We start from the raw sequence: 14604 nt of genomic DNA, 5'->3' as shown, positions 1-14604 counted from the left end.
ATATAATTATCTTTCTCTTCTAAAAACTTCATTTGAATTGGTAAAGAAACTTTATTATTGCAGTACTGCTACCCTAATCGGTAGCAGAGGGAACACTCTTCGTTTTTGCTTTTTGCTCCAACTAATAGGATAATTCATACTATACTATATAGTGTAATATTTTCTGTAGTGCTTTATTAAGCTTTTAAGTCTACAGATCAGTTTTCATGTTAACAATTTGCAAATTGTTGATAAATCGTTCGCCAAAGTTTGTTTGATTTGCAGACTAGTGCTGAATTGCATCCAATTACATTCTATTTCTATGTTCAACTCTGACCATAAAATTTGGGGACACTGTAGGAAGGACAGGCAGTAAGCCAGTGGACATCTGTACACATTGCTCGAAATTTATGCAGTGTCGGCTTTTGAAGAGTCAAACGACTTGAATGCCGTAAATGCAGCAAGCAATGCGTAGTTTTCCTCCCATTTAGCTATTTTAAGTCAATGTGCAAAACATTTATGACTAAGCAAACAGTATTCGAGCAATAGCAACAAATAAAAATTTGTGCTGAAAACACGCCTGAGGCGTGCTAAATTTTATTAAAAATCCACACCCAGTTGTTAAGTATTTGGGCAAATATACGACAAATAGAAGACGACACGATATCGTTGGCGAATATCACATTATCCGAGCGAAAGGGGCCAATCATCGTAAGCGATGCCTTGGTATTGTCGTCTTTGTTGAAATCGAAATGCAAAGCAATATTTTTTTGCGCTTATACATGTGTACATACATATACTTGTACATACACACGTATGTATGTACATATATAGTACAAGAACACATGCATACTGTCAAAAGAGTAAACAGCTGACCAGTGGAAATTTTTTGTGCTCAATTTTATTGTTGTTATTGTATTCACTATGTACTTTTGCATGCGCGTAAAACTTTTCACAACTGACAGCTGAAAAACTTTGCATAAAGGCGAAAATTTGCAATGAAGACAATATTATGGGCTAAGAAGAGCAAGTTCTGGCTGAGGTTGTCCGCTTTTTCACTAGCATTTTCGCTTTTTAATATATGAAGTATATGAAGACAAAAACATGGCAACTTTTTATTAGTTTCATTTAGAGTGAAGATTCTAATTTAATTATAGTGCTTTTGTGAGAGCGCCAATCGCTTGACAGCTGACATTTCTGAGAATTTTTCGAACTTTTGTGAACAAACTGAAAAATCGATTGAAGCGAAGCTCATTTATTTTTGGTCTACTACATAGTATGATTATTAAAGCTTCCAAATCCAGAAATAAGATCTGAATACTGACAAAGAAGCCAATGTGTTGAAGAAGAATATGTGTATCTTGTTTTTTACTCAAAACAAGAATGGAATGCTAGAGTCGAGCGGATCTTGTGCCTCCATACGAGTTTCTGCATCCATATGTATGTGTGCCGTGCAAAGGTGAGCCATTAATGGTTATCAGGATTAATCTTAAATATACATAAACACTACCGGATGTAATTAAAAGAGTTTTCAAGAATTTTAGAAGCTTTTTTAAATATTTATGTAATAGCGAGAGAGTGGGGTTGCTTTGGATATAACTCAGCCTTTCTCGGTTCCAGGAAAATCTATGTACCAAGTTTAGTTTCTCTAGCTATTCAATTTTTTTCGCGTTCATTTAGACAGACGTACTATCCGATGGCAAAAAAATATGAACTTAAGCTTAAGACTTTTACTGTGTACATTTTTAAAGCGGCTTATGTTCCAAAATAATCTCTGACGTGGCTTTGATTCATGAATTGTTTCCATATATTTTTAAAATGTTGAAGGTTTGTTGTTAAATTCACACGCCAAAAAAAAAAATTGAGCCTTTTAGACAACCAACCCCTAAACAAAACAGGAGCAGAGCAATATGCCTAAGATTATTTTATAAATAAGTACTATAAAATTAAACTCAAGTCCATGAAAATAGCCTGCACACCCTAACCTTAGTCGAAGTTCTAGATACTCGTCATACTTATCCAATTTAATGAGTCATTAAGCGCCAAAAAATATGCTATGTAAGCTCTCAATATGCACTAAGCCGTCTGCGGCTTTTGGACAACTATAAACTACAATAAAAGCGTGTACGCGTCGAGCTAGACTAGCTATTTACTGGAGTTAAGCCAATGGCAGAAACCGTCCCAATGTGTCACATGCGGCGGCACAAGATTGCGAGGGAAATAGTGGAGGTCGTGGCATCAACAGTTTTGTTGGAGTTCAACTTGTGACTGGGCTTGGTGCCTTCCCGACTAGTCAATGGTCAACATTTATATTATAAACATTTCAGGGTATTAGCACGTGCTTGTATATGTGAATGTATTAACGTACATACATACAGACAAATGCATTTGCGCGTGTGGGTTTTTGTGGTCGCATTATTGCCGGACTGTTGGCGATGCAAAGCCATTGATGGACCGCGAAATGGACATATGAGGACTGGCTGAATTTTGTGTGTCTGCTAATTTCATGCTACATGTTTGGGCATCATATTGTAGTTGTTGTAATCGGTCTTGCTTTGTATGTCAAATCATTTTGCATTGAAATGTATGAACGCGTTAAACTGTGAAGCAAGGACATTTCTAATTACATCAGTTATGTGCATTAAAGTACAGTGTTGGCTATGAGGAGAAACTGATCCTGAAAATAATATATTGCTGAAACGAGTGTAGATATGGAACGTACGAAAATAATAATAAAGTTCTAATTACATATTATTATATAACAGAGAGAGAGAGAGAGAGAGAGAGAGAGAGAGAGAGAGAGAGGGAGAGAGAGAGAGAGAGAGAGAGATAGTACAAATTAAATAAGTTTTGAACAAAATATAAATAATATTAAAAAAACAATAAAAATATACATATATACTATATTGTTATAAATTAAAACATACACCAGATTTATAACATATCTTTCTTCCTTATAAAATATTCATTTGTATTTGTCAAAAAGCCTTGGGTATTCGTTCAGTAATCATTCTAGAAGATACAAGGTCTATAGACACTTTCAAGTACTTGCCGTTTAATAATGTAGTTTTGGAAAATCGAGTATTCCTAATACCTGAGCGCACCATCTGTTGCTGACACAATTTCCGTGATTTAAAATATTTCCTGTTGTGAAAATTATCCATTAATGAAGTTGATTAATTATATTTTTTGTGTTAAATTAATTCTAACAATACGCACAATTTCATTTGTAAATTAGTAGCGTGATGTCAACGAAAAAAGAAATGCACGAAAAAAGAATGCACAGGTTCCCTTTTTAATGCCGCATGACTATTTAAAGCTAGGCAGATTTAATGGCAAACAAGTTCGTATGCAGTAAGCATATGGAGGGGCGTACACATTGAAATTAATTTCCATTTGGCTGCAAGATTTCCCACTTCTACTTCCGTTTCCTCATTGCTCATTGACTTGTTGTGTGCTGCAAACTTTGTAGAAAATGATGCGATAAAAATGTTTTGGTGTGGGGGAAAAACACTTAACAGCCAATGACAATGTTGTTGCCATCTCCTTTGGAGCTTTATGTGACATTGTCAAGTCAATAAAGTTGGAAGAAGTACATCATCATTGGTTTGAGCCAAAAATTTAGTGTGCCAGTACTATACAAAGTTCTAAGAGGCAAGCTAACAAATTAAGCTTTTATGTTGAACTTAGAATGCCTGAAAATGCATTCACTCGCTTCTGGATGTACCCACCTCTCTTTATACAAAACTTTCCCACTCTTATTCCCTTTTAAAGTCAAACAGAAAACAAATTTAGCTGCAGCAGCCAAGGCAACACTCTCCACTAGTCAACAATTCAACATAAATGCCTATTGTGTACGGACTTGGGTAAAGTTGCAATTGTTTGTCGGTATATTCAGCTTCTCAACGGCTTTTTATTCTGTTGTTTATACCCTGTACCCAAAGGGTATACTAAACAAGCTTGGTTTTACTGAGAAAATGCATTCTTTTATGAAATTGAAAAAAAAAAATTGTTTTTTTCATTAAACGAAATAACATCACCAGTTCCATCACTCCTTCCTGCCAGACCTTTGCGAAGGCTAAAACGATTAGGATTTCTTAAAACAATTAGATAAGCATAAGCCACCACTTGTTAATCCTCGCGCGGAAGTGCTCGAAGTTAGGCTATTTATATTTCTTAAAATGTATTGTTTAGGTGCTAAACCTGTATGCACGGATTCAATGCTTATATTAAATATAGAAAAAAAAACCAATTCCAATCTCTTTTCTATTCAGCAACTATTTTCTAGGGGTCTGCTTGTGACTTCATTGCGGCCTAATCCTTAAATATTCCAATATCCAAACTTTTAGCTACACGATCAGTCCTGTCATAGTTTTTTGATCAAAAACAGCTAGATTGCCAAAAAAAATAAAGCTTAAAAAAAGCTAAATCCAAGGCAAAAAAAGCTAAAAAAAAAAAAACAAGCCGGCCTTAAAAACACTACTTTCTTGGTTAAATTTAAGGGAATACATATCTGTTTTAATGTTTTCATCTTAATTCTATATTCTTAATTCATAATTTATAATAATAATATCAGATTCTTGTAAAAAAAATATAGTAGAAAATTCACATTAAAATCAAGCTAAAAATTCTACAGTTGTTCAGCTAACCTCACAGCCTCTTCGTTAGGATAATTTTGGTGTTACGGTTGACATTCTGATCAAAAAATTCGAGAGTCATTTTAGACCATATTCGCATATTATGTTTGTAGAACCTATTCACATCATTATTTAAATTTTTTATTTTCAATTGCTTTTGGAAGCTTGGGGAAAGTTTAAACGAGGTAGAATAAGGCTTTTCGGGCCCCATTAACTATCCAGACCTATCCGTTCGGCCGATCGTATGTCCGGCTACAGAAATGGAAAGCAAAGAGCGATGGTTCCTGAATAGCTCGAAATAAAGAAGGTTAAATTATGTACCTACTAAAGTATATCAGCACTAACATGATAACTTTTAACTAAACGGATAACTAAATTCTTTTTTATATTCATTATTTAATTTTGATATCTATAGATCTTTATCTGACCTCTCAGCACGAACGAACAACTATATATCCACATTAATGCATCTGTTTAAGGTCGAAAATCGTCGTTTATCCTTCAGCTATCGAATAATATGAATTATGCCACAAGTGTAAGCATTTATTTTCATTAACCTCAATTGCGGCAGTGATTGCAAAATATTCGGAAGTAAGATTTTTGTTTTGCAAGGAAGAGTATGTCACATTCAATGCGAAACTGAGGCAATGAACCGCAATGGCCTTGATTTTGATCGCTGCTGTTGGCCTTTGTGTGCAAAAGTTTCATTTTTCGCTTTTGCAGTTTTTCATTTCTTGATTTTTGGCAGCTTCTTGTAACAACAAAAAGCAACAGCTCTATAGCAAAACTTGGGGCAGAGTAAATTCCGCTGCCCACTCCAGTCAAGTGGAAAATAGGGTATTGTGCCTCTCTGCTAAAGTTGTTCTTTTTTATGTACATATTTTTAAACCAATTTTGGCCGCGAAACGGAATATATGTAGAACTAAAAATAAATTGTCTTATCAGCAGACAAGTGCTATAAATGCCTTAAGCAACTGCAGATAAGCACATTTTTAAAATGTTTGGATGGCCAGGCCGTCTCTGCTAAGGTCAAAGTGGAATTAAGTAGAAAGGCAGAATGAGCAGGGCAGACATTGTTTCAAAAATGTAATAATGGCTTTTGGATTTGCTACTTCTAATAAGAGACAAACACATGTGTGAATGAGTGTGCATTCAGATCTTATCACATTGCGCAGTATTGGCGCATTTCCTGATAAGCAGCCAGCAGAAAACTCAAGAGCTCTGGCCACCGAACACACAACAAAGCGCTTAACTCTCCCACACATAGACAGGATGTTAAGTCCACCCACACACGCACAAGACCCCATTAATGTGAGCTTTTCTCGTTTTGTTTTGTTTTTAATGCTTTATTGCGATTTCCCGCTCAAATGCCGCACACATGTGTGTAGTGGAATGCACAACGAATGAGATCAAAAGCCATTTGTTCAGTCTAGCAGATGTGTGTGAATATATGAATGTATATGTGTATGTGTGTGTGTGTGTGTGTGTGTGCGTACTTACAAGAGCTGTCTTTACCATGAGTTGTGCTTGATTACTTTGCTATATGTAGCTCATCGGCTTAGTTTCAAACAACAGATGAAAGTTAGGCATTTACAGAATGGAATTAAGTTGTACTTAAATGACTTGTTGATTAATTTCGAGTAGAATTTCCTTCAATTCGTTTTAAACTATGAATACCACATAGTAATTTTGTTTTCTCTAATCAATAGGTATTAGTTATGCAATTTTTCTTAATTTTGCAAGCACAAGAGTTCTATTGAGTAACTTTTGAGAAAGTATTGTAATCAAGAAAGTTAAAAAATTGATTTATATTTTGTATAAACTAACACAAGTCAATTTTTGTTCTGTCTATTAGTGGCTTTTTCGAAATACCAAACATTCCCATTACTTTTAGAACACGATGCTTGCTCGATATTTGCTTTAAGAGTCTGAATCTTTAGAAGATTATTTGCATAACTCGGATCCTTCACAACACTCTACAAAAAATAAAAAATAAATGCATTGGCTTCTCGTTGCTCATCTGTCTCTGGTCACTGGGTTAAACTAGCCTCCTATTTAATTTAATTTTTATAGACAAATCGTCAAAGTTTCACTGAAATTGGCTTGAGCCACGCACTTTTTTCCATAAAGTTTCCGAACATATAGTTAAAATATGACCCCTTCCACCTAAAGAAAATAAAACTAACAACTTATTTAATTTAATTTCATCGTTGTTCACTCTCCCTGTATTTTTGCCGCTGAATCCAATGTCATCATGTCCCATGCGAACCTGAGGTGGGAATGGAGGTGGAATGAGATTTGCACACTGGACGGATTTTCCCAGATAATAATATTAATCAAGCCTCTTTTTTCCACAATTTCAAAACATTGCTGTGCCAATTAAAAAAGACATTCCTTTCAAATAATTAAAAACTTATGAAATATATATGTATTTGTTGCGATGTCTTCCCACTTCCGACTCTAATCCGTTTCTACCAATTAGTCTGTATTAAGTTAAACATGTAAATGTAAAATCAAATCCAAATTTTCAATGATATAAACATTGGTTTAATAATTACTTTTTCCCTTGCAGACTACAATTCGCTGAATTTCTTTAAGTCCTTCTAAATTATTTCTTGGTAACTAAAGAGCTTGCGGCGATTTTAATGCTGCTGACTTGTTGGCCAGCTTATTTCATAAAACTTATTCCTCTGTTTCTTTAATTAATACTTCTTATCCTTGGAGCATTTTCTATTTCATAAAACTTATTCCTCTGTTTCTTTAATTAATACTTCTTATCCTTGGAGCATTTTCTTTTCCTTTTCTATTCTTCCATGAACTTTAAATACTCTTTAATTCCATAAACTTACTGGTTGTTTGGTCAAGCCTAAAATTTATTGAAATCTAAATTTGTTTTAAATATTACATGCCAGAATGATACCTAGCTCGTTTTCGACCAGTGTAGAATATAAGAACAGTGGTTGTTGGCTAACAATGTTTAAAATTCTATTCTGGTCTGGCTATTCCCAGACTAAAGGACACCAGCTCCTGGCCATTAGCAACATGAGCGTTGGCAACAAAGTTGCCGTTGCTAAACAATTGAAAATACATTTAACTAATTTTTAGTGTGCTGCTGGCATTTTGTCGTTGTTTGCATTGCTGCTACCATCAACATCAATGTTGTTCATGTTGGGCTGGTGATGTTATATACATATGTACGTTCTGGCAGACGTTCAAGGCAGTAAATTATGTTATTTCAACTTGGCAGTAATGACACTTTCTGACTTGCCCAATGCGGCGCGTGCGATATGACCGGAAGCAATGTTTATGCTTGAGCACATCAAGGCACCTTGTCCCTTAACGAGTATACCCGCCCTCTTCCCGTTGGCTGCCTTATGTGTTGGTATCGAGGTTCCCTGCTTTATGCCAACGTCCAATGCATACGCATAAATTAAGAACAAATTTGCTCACAACTACACCCACACACATACATTTATAGACATGTATGTATGTACACGTGGGCTGTATGAGAAATACCTACACATTTGCTCTAGTGTCAGGGGCAAATATTTTATTATCTTTCTTCTTGTGCATCACTTGCCAATTAGTGACGAATAATAATAATTTTATTTGGATAACATTTTTCAATGAAACGTTATCACAATAGTGCAATTAAACCTACTTTTATAATTTAAATGAATATTTTGAATGACCGCTGTTTAGAACAAAAGCCCGACCTGATTGATCCCCACTTATTATTGGCTTCGCTTAATCAAAATCGTATTACAAATGTTATCACAATAGTGCAATTAAACCTATTTTTATAATTTAAATGAATATTTTGAATGACCGCTGTTTAGAATAAAGGCCGACCTGATTGATCCCCACTTATTATTGGCTTCGCTTAATCAAAATCGTATTACAAACGCAACAAAACTAGGACCATTAATTAATTACTGCGGCACTGCTGTCTGTCCGTCTGGATGAACGCAAGGATCTCAGGAAGTTCAAGAGCTAGAATAACCAACGTAATGTTATCACAATCGTGCAATGAAACTTATGTTTATAATTTAAATGAATATTTTGAATGACCGCTGTTTAGAATAAAAGCCCGACCTGATTGATTCCCACTTGGCTTCTCTTAAACAAAATCTTATTGCAAACCCTTCAAAACCCCCGCATGCCGTCTGTCCGTCTGGATGAACGCAAGGATCTCAGGAAGTTCAAGAGCTAGAATAACCAACGTAATATTGTCACAATCGTGAAATTAAACTTATGTTTATAATTTAAATGAATATTTTGAATGACCGCTGTTTAGAATGAAAGCCCGACCTGATTGATCCCCACTTATAATTGGCTTCTCTTAAACAAAATTTTATTGCAAACCCCTCAAAACCCCCGCATGCCGTCTGTCCGGCAACTTGGTAGCCAGGTTTCCCTATGCCCTAGTTTATGTTTACTTTTTGTGGATTCTTGGAAAAATGTAATTTTGAATATTATATTTAAAAAATATGTATTTTAATTTATTGCTGTTGTGGAATTTAAAATCTACCGTTTATTCAACCCTCGTATACTTAAATATTATTATTATTATATATTTAAGTATGACTGGCTTCAAAGCAAACAATTTGGCCGCAAGATGGTCGAACTACCATTGCTGATGACTTTCCTGCCTATTGGCGTAATCGTTCGATATCGTTGGGTTGTTGGCGTCTTGTTGGCAGGTCTCCCCCTAAAAATAAAGAAAGAAAAAAACACTCTTCATGCAAAACAAGCACATATTTAACATGGCCCCATTGTCATTATCACCTTTAGCGAAAGCTATTCTGGCTTTTACCTGTGGCGCCATGCTTCACATCATCATCATCTACATTTTGCGGCGTTTCTCGTTGGGCTTCTTGGGCTTGTCCCCGGCAATTTAAGTGTTTTTGTTTGATAAACAAATAGTTTGGCTGAAACACAGGCAGGCAGGCAGGCAGCTGCGAATGGATGAAATCAGCGACGCCACAGAGTCGAAGGGAAGGGAGTTAGATCTTGGGCGGGCCATGTTGGTTTATTAGCATTAATCGTACTCGAGTGTGTCCTTAAAGCAGCGACTTGTTTTGTAAACAACGCTAGAAATACCAGCGTGCTCGTCGCACACAACCAACAACCAGCAACCAGCAACCAACCATCTACCACATCATACACACGTGGGGTTCACCTCGGCACCTTCTAGCTCGCAAATTTACGACTGCGCTGAGTCGTTTTAACAACTGTTTGCTCTGCAATTTCTAGCATTTACGCAGTAAATTTATTAAACGCATTTTATGGTTAGTTCATGCACCGCAAATTGCTAGCATTTATGTGTGTATAGAGCCGGGGTGGGCGTGGCGCAAAGTGTGCAGAGAAAACATTTTCAAAATATTAATAATTTTCACAACCGGAATGGAATGAATACAAGTATGTACTAATAACTTGCTTGGTTTCTTTCATAGCAACGACTTCTTTAGCAGCGATAACAACTTTAGAAACATAAGACTATAGTGTGTGTGTGTGTGTGGGTGGGGGTGGTGGGCGCTTTCAGCAGATGGTATTAGTGTCAGATGGATGCGTTTGGAAATAAACAGCATTTAAAAGGCACTACAAATATGTTAAAGTTTCCTTCATCAGCAGAAAGCATCCTTAGGAGAAGATAAGAGCAGCGACATTCTTATTTTGTTAAAATCAAAAAAATTTACATTTTATAAATGTTAAACAGTCGCATTCGGCCAATCAATTGACAATTATTTGATTACTGAAACTAATACAAAACAAATGAATCCAAACGGCACCACTTTGATGACTATTTAAGGATTGGGGGTTCAAGGAAGCAGATGGGCCGGCAAACCCTAAAGACAACCGGCCCTTCAGGAACTATCCCAGAACAACATCAAATGGGACACAGCTAGACAGACGGGTAGAAATAGAGTTAGATGGAAAGTTATTGTTTCTGCAAGTTCTCTAAGTTCTCAAGTGGAGTTAAAAATATGCTGAACAATCAACTTTTCCACGCTTTAATATTTTTGTATGTGGTAAAAATATTTTCATTAGTGTTGCTGCCTCGAAGTCATGGTTGGTTTATCATGTTGATAGCCAACTACAGGGTGCGCTATCTTTTATGTCGGTGTGTAAACGTTGAATATCTTTGAAAATAAAGTATTTTCAAGTATGAGATATTTTTATTAAATTTGGTTCTGTACAATTTCTTCAGACTAATTTTTCAACACTGGTCTCAAGTCAATCGGTTCAGTAATGACAAAGTTATTCAATGTTACGTACCGACATAAAAGATGGCGCACCCTGTATAACAACACATAATACAAGAAAACTGAATGCAGGTTGTCTATATAGTCATATCAGAAGGCTCCAACAATTATAACAACATAACCACTATATTGCAGTTTGCTAAACAATTGAAAGATTGGCATAAAAAATGTAATTGTTCAAATACTTAAATTATGCGGGTTTTCAGAAGAGGCTAATTAGTTTCTCTGTTGCTAGAAATTGAAACCCTTACACTTGTTTCATATATTTATAGTTCTCTTCTTTTTACCAATTTTTTCTTTAACTTTTAATAAACTTGTAATTTTGCTAAAACTTTAATTTTTAAGCATTTACGCAGTATAATTTAATTATATAGCTTTTTGTTATTTTAACGCCCTTTGCAACATAATCATTTGCATACACACATACATATATACTCGTACGTACACATGCATGCACTCGTATTTATGGTTATTGTATAGCATGGTGCCCGTATATAGCATACTTTCCAGCGCACGCATGCAATAAAAGGCAATTAACGCTCTACACGACTCCTCTCAGTGGTTTTATTGTAGTAGGATGCTCAATTAGTGTACGTGTTTGTGGGTTCACGTGTTTGCGTGCATGTTGCCACGTGCAGAAGAAATTGTCAGTTAGACGCAATTATAGTACGAACTATGCTGTGTACACAACAACACTTTGCCATTCGCGTGCACTATTTTACACCATTTTGTTGATATACTATGAGCACATGTACACTTACACTGATTGACCATATCCAGCCTACACGACTGAAAATCCCCAAAGAGCTATTGACCATTATTCGCCTGACTGTCAGTCCGGCCACTCATGGTTTATGGGTTTCAGTTGGTGTCAGTGTCGTTGTCGTCGCTTCACTGGCTTTGCTTCAGTATGTGCACAATGTCAACATTGAATGTGGTGGTTGTGTGTGTGTGGCGTTTGCGGGTTGCAGCAACGTCACTTTTTCGTACAAGTATAACGTATGGCCTGCACAAGTGACCGCGTGCTTTCACTGCTTATTTGGGTATCAAGCAACCAAAGGGACGACGACATTCTGGCAAAGCAAGTGTACTGCATTAATTACTAAGTGAATAACTCCTTTTGCAACACCTCCTACCATCTGACTTTGGTTCTACGTTTCTGTATGAGCTTTGTGCAATTTTGAGAGAAAATATCCTTCAACTTAAAATTGATGCACAAAGTTGGTTGATAAACTTATTTCGAAACTTTAGCCACTCACCTATTTGAAATGACTGTTGAAAAGTCTTAGACACAAGAATTATAAACTTTTGCGTTTTCCTTAACATCAAATCCTTAATATCAAATTAAATTCAAATATTCGTTTGCCTATTTAGTTAAAAGTTAATTGAAGACGTCAAAAATAAATTCAGAAAATAAAGAAATATACCAAATACAATTTATAATGCAGAATACAGTTTATTTGTTCTTAAGTTTTACAATTCCATTTACGTATATAATAGTCAAGCATCGGTTTTTAACCTGCAACCAAATGGGAAAGGTTATACTAGTTTAGTGGCAATGTCGGAGGCGTGTCTGACCTCACAATCGATATAGTCGTATATACAAGTATTCTTGATAAGTATGATAAGTCGATACCCTATAACCATGCCCGCCTCCGTCCGTCTGTACGAACGAATAATTGTCAGGAAAAACAGAAGCATGCATAATCAAGCTTAGAATTCATATTCCGTATTGAAATTTGTAAAGGAATTTATAACCAGAACATCAGTCCATGTTCTGCCAGCATCTGTTGTTGTTTTTGTTGCGTTGGCTCAGCTCTATATAGCACACACAAAGATATACAATGCCGATGAAAATGCAAATGGTATTGCATTCCATTTTTTTTTTTTTTTTGAGTTGCCAGAAGCTTTTAGAGTTTTAAATTCTCTTTTGTATATTTACATCAATGTTTAATTTGATCAAAAGCTTACTCATCAGCAAGTCCTTTTAAAGTGAGATCTTATTCGCAGAAAGGAGAATTTTCTATAAGGTTAAAAATGTAGGCAACATTCTCAGTTTGCTGCCGTCCTTCTACTACATACCAAGCAAAGAAATGCAAAAATGTACGACTTTTTCCCTTACATTTTCATTCCATAACAATTCTTTTGATTGCCTGTCGATGCTGAGTTTCTTAGTCCTGTGCTGACTTTTGCTGACAGCGTCTTAATTAGCGCGCACAACTTGCTTTCATGCATATTTGCTCGTTATAGTCCTGCCGTTTTTATTGCGCTTTCAAACTCCAAAGAATGTCAAGTAACATTCCATATGCATCTTAAACAGTTTCCTAATGCGCATGATGATGCTAACTACAACAATATTATTGTTAATTATTTGTTAAAGAGTATATGAGGCTTTCGTCTTGCCATTTCGCATTCGGGAAATTTAATTAACGATTGCAATGCTAACCACCAACCAATAACTCAATTGCTGATCCCTTTGATTGCACGTTGACAGCCGTTAAGCTGTGGCCAATATTGTGGGTGGGTGTTCGGTTTTTTGCCTGCTCAGTGGTGTGGTTACCCATGGCAATAGCCGCAATCTGTTCGGCTGCATGTATATATTTATTAATTCTTTTCCTATGGATACATTATTCAACGAAAAATTTGTTTCGTTCTGTTATTGAATGTTGAAAGGGAATTTTTAAACAAATTGAATCTGACATGTCATTGAAGCCAAAGAGCTCACCATGCCCTGTTTGTTTCTGTTTTTTGTTATCAAGCATTAATTTGCTACGCATTTTTTTTATACCCTGTACCCGTAGGGTAAAAAGGGTATATTAGGTTTGTGCAAAGTATGTAACATGAAGAAGGAAGCATCTCCGACCCCATAAAGTATATATATTCTGAATCAGCATGACGATAGAAATCGATCTAGACATGTCCGTCCGTCCGTCCGTCCGTCTGGATGAACGCAAGGATCTCAGAAACTATAAAAGCTAGAATAACGAAAGTTTGCATCCAGATTCTCCTAGGTCCGAGAAAGGACGAGTTTATTTTATTTTTTGGAATTTTCCCCCCCTTCCCCCGCTACAGAATTTCGTCAATAGCGTCCACATTTCAAATGCTACCTAAACCAAACTTTGCACACATAATTTATATATAATTATCTACTGTTGTTTGTTTTATTAAATTCTTTTTGCTGCTGCTATGGGCGCATATAACTCAGTGACGGAAGTTTACCTGGGTACAGGGTATTACACTGGCGGGCTTACTCGACTGTAGCGTTCTCTCTTGTTTTTAATACCCTTTACAAAAAAGTTGAAATTCGAAGCTCGAATGGACCAAATACTTATGTACATATATGTGCAGCATGACGAGACCAATTCACTTGTCTGTTAATGTAAATATCGAGCTTTCCAGTCCGAGTTTATTACAAATCATCAATTTAGACCCCCACTAAGAATAATTTTATATAATTTACAACAATCATAATGGGTTTAGTTTATTATTTTTATTTTATTTTATTTTTTATTTATTTAAATCAACAAGTAGTTCTGTCGATTTATTTCAAAACAATATATATCTATTAACATATTATATATATATTAGCTATGTGAGCATATATGTTTAATAAAAGAGAAATATATAGACCGTCCATACGAGTGACAAAGCTCCGAGCTCCCATTCGATGTCAGTAGAGACGACTAGATTTATTTTGAAATATTTATAAATTTTATTGTACG

General features: G+C 35.7%; 1 protein-coding gene across 2 annotated transcripts in view; it reads left to right on the top strand.

Moving 5' to 3' along the window:
- LOC115621448 (receptor-type guanylate cyclase Gyc76C-like) overlaps positions 1 to 14604 on the top strand; it is a 58528-nt gene that overhangs the window by 10557 nt on the left and 33367 nt on the right. The gene's annotated exons all lie outside the window — the stretch shown is intronic.

Source organism: Scaptodrosophila lebanonensis, unplaced genomic scaffold (assembly GCF_003285725.1).
Source record: "Scaptodrosophila lebanonensis strain 11010-0011.00,11010-0021.00 unplaced genomic scaffold, SlebRS2 tig00000001-arrow-pilon, whole genome shotgun sequence".
Classification (NCBI taxonomy): Eukaryota; Metazoa; Arthropoda; class Insecta; order Diptera; family Drosophilidae; genus Scaptodrosophila; species Scaptodrosophila lebanonensis.
Note: the sequence above shows the minus strand (reverse complement) of the source record. Positions and strands in the feature narration are given on the sequence as shown.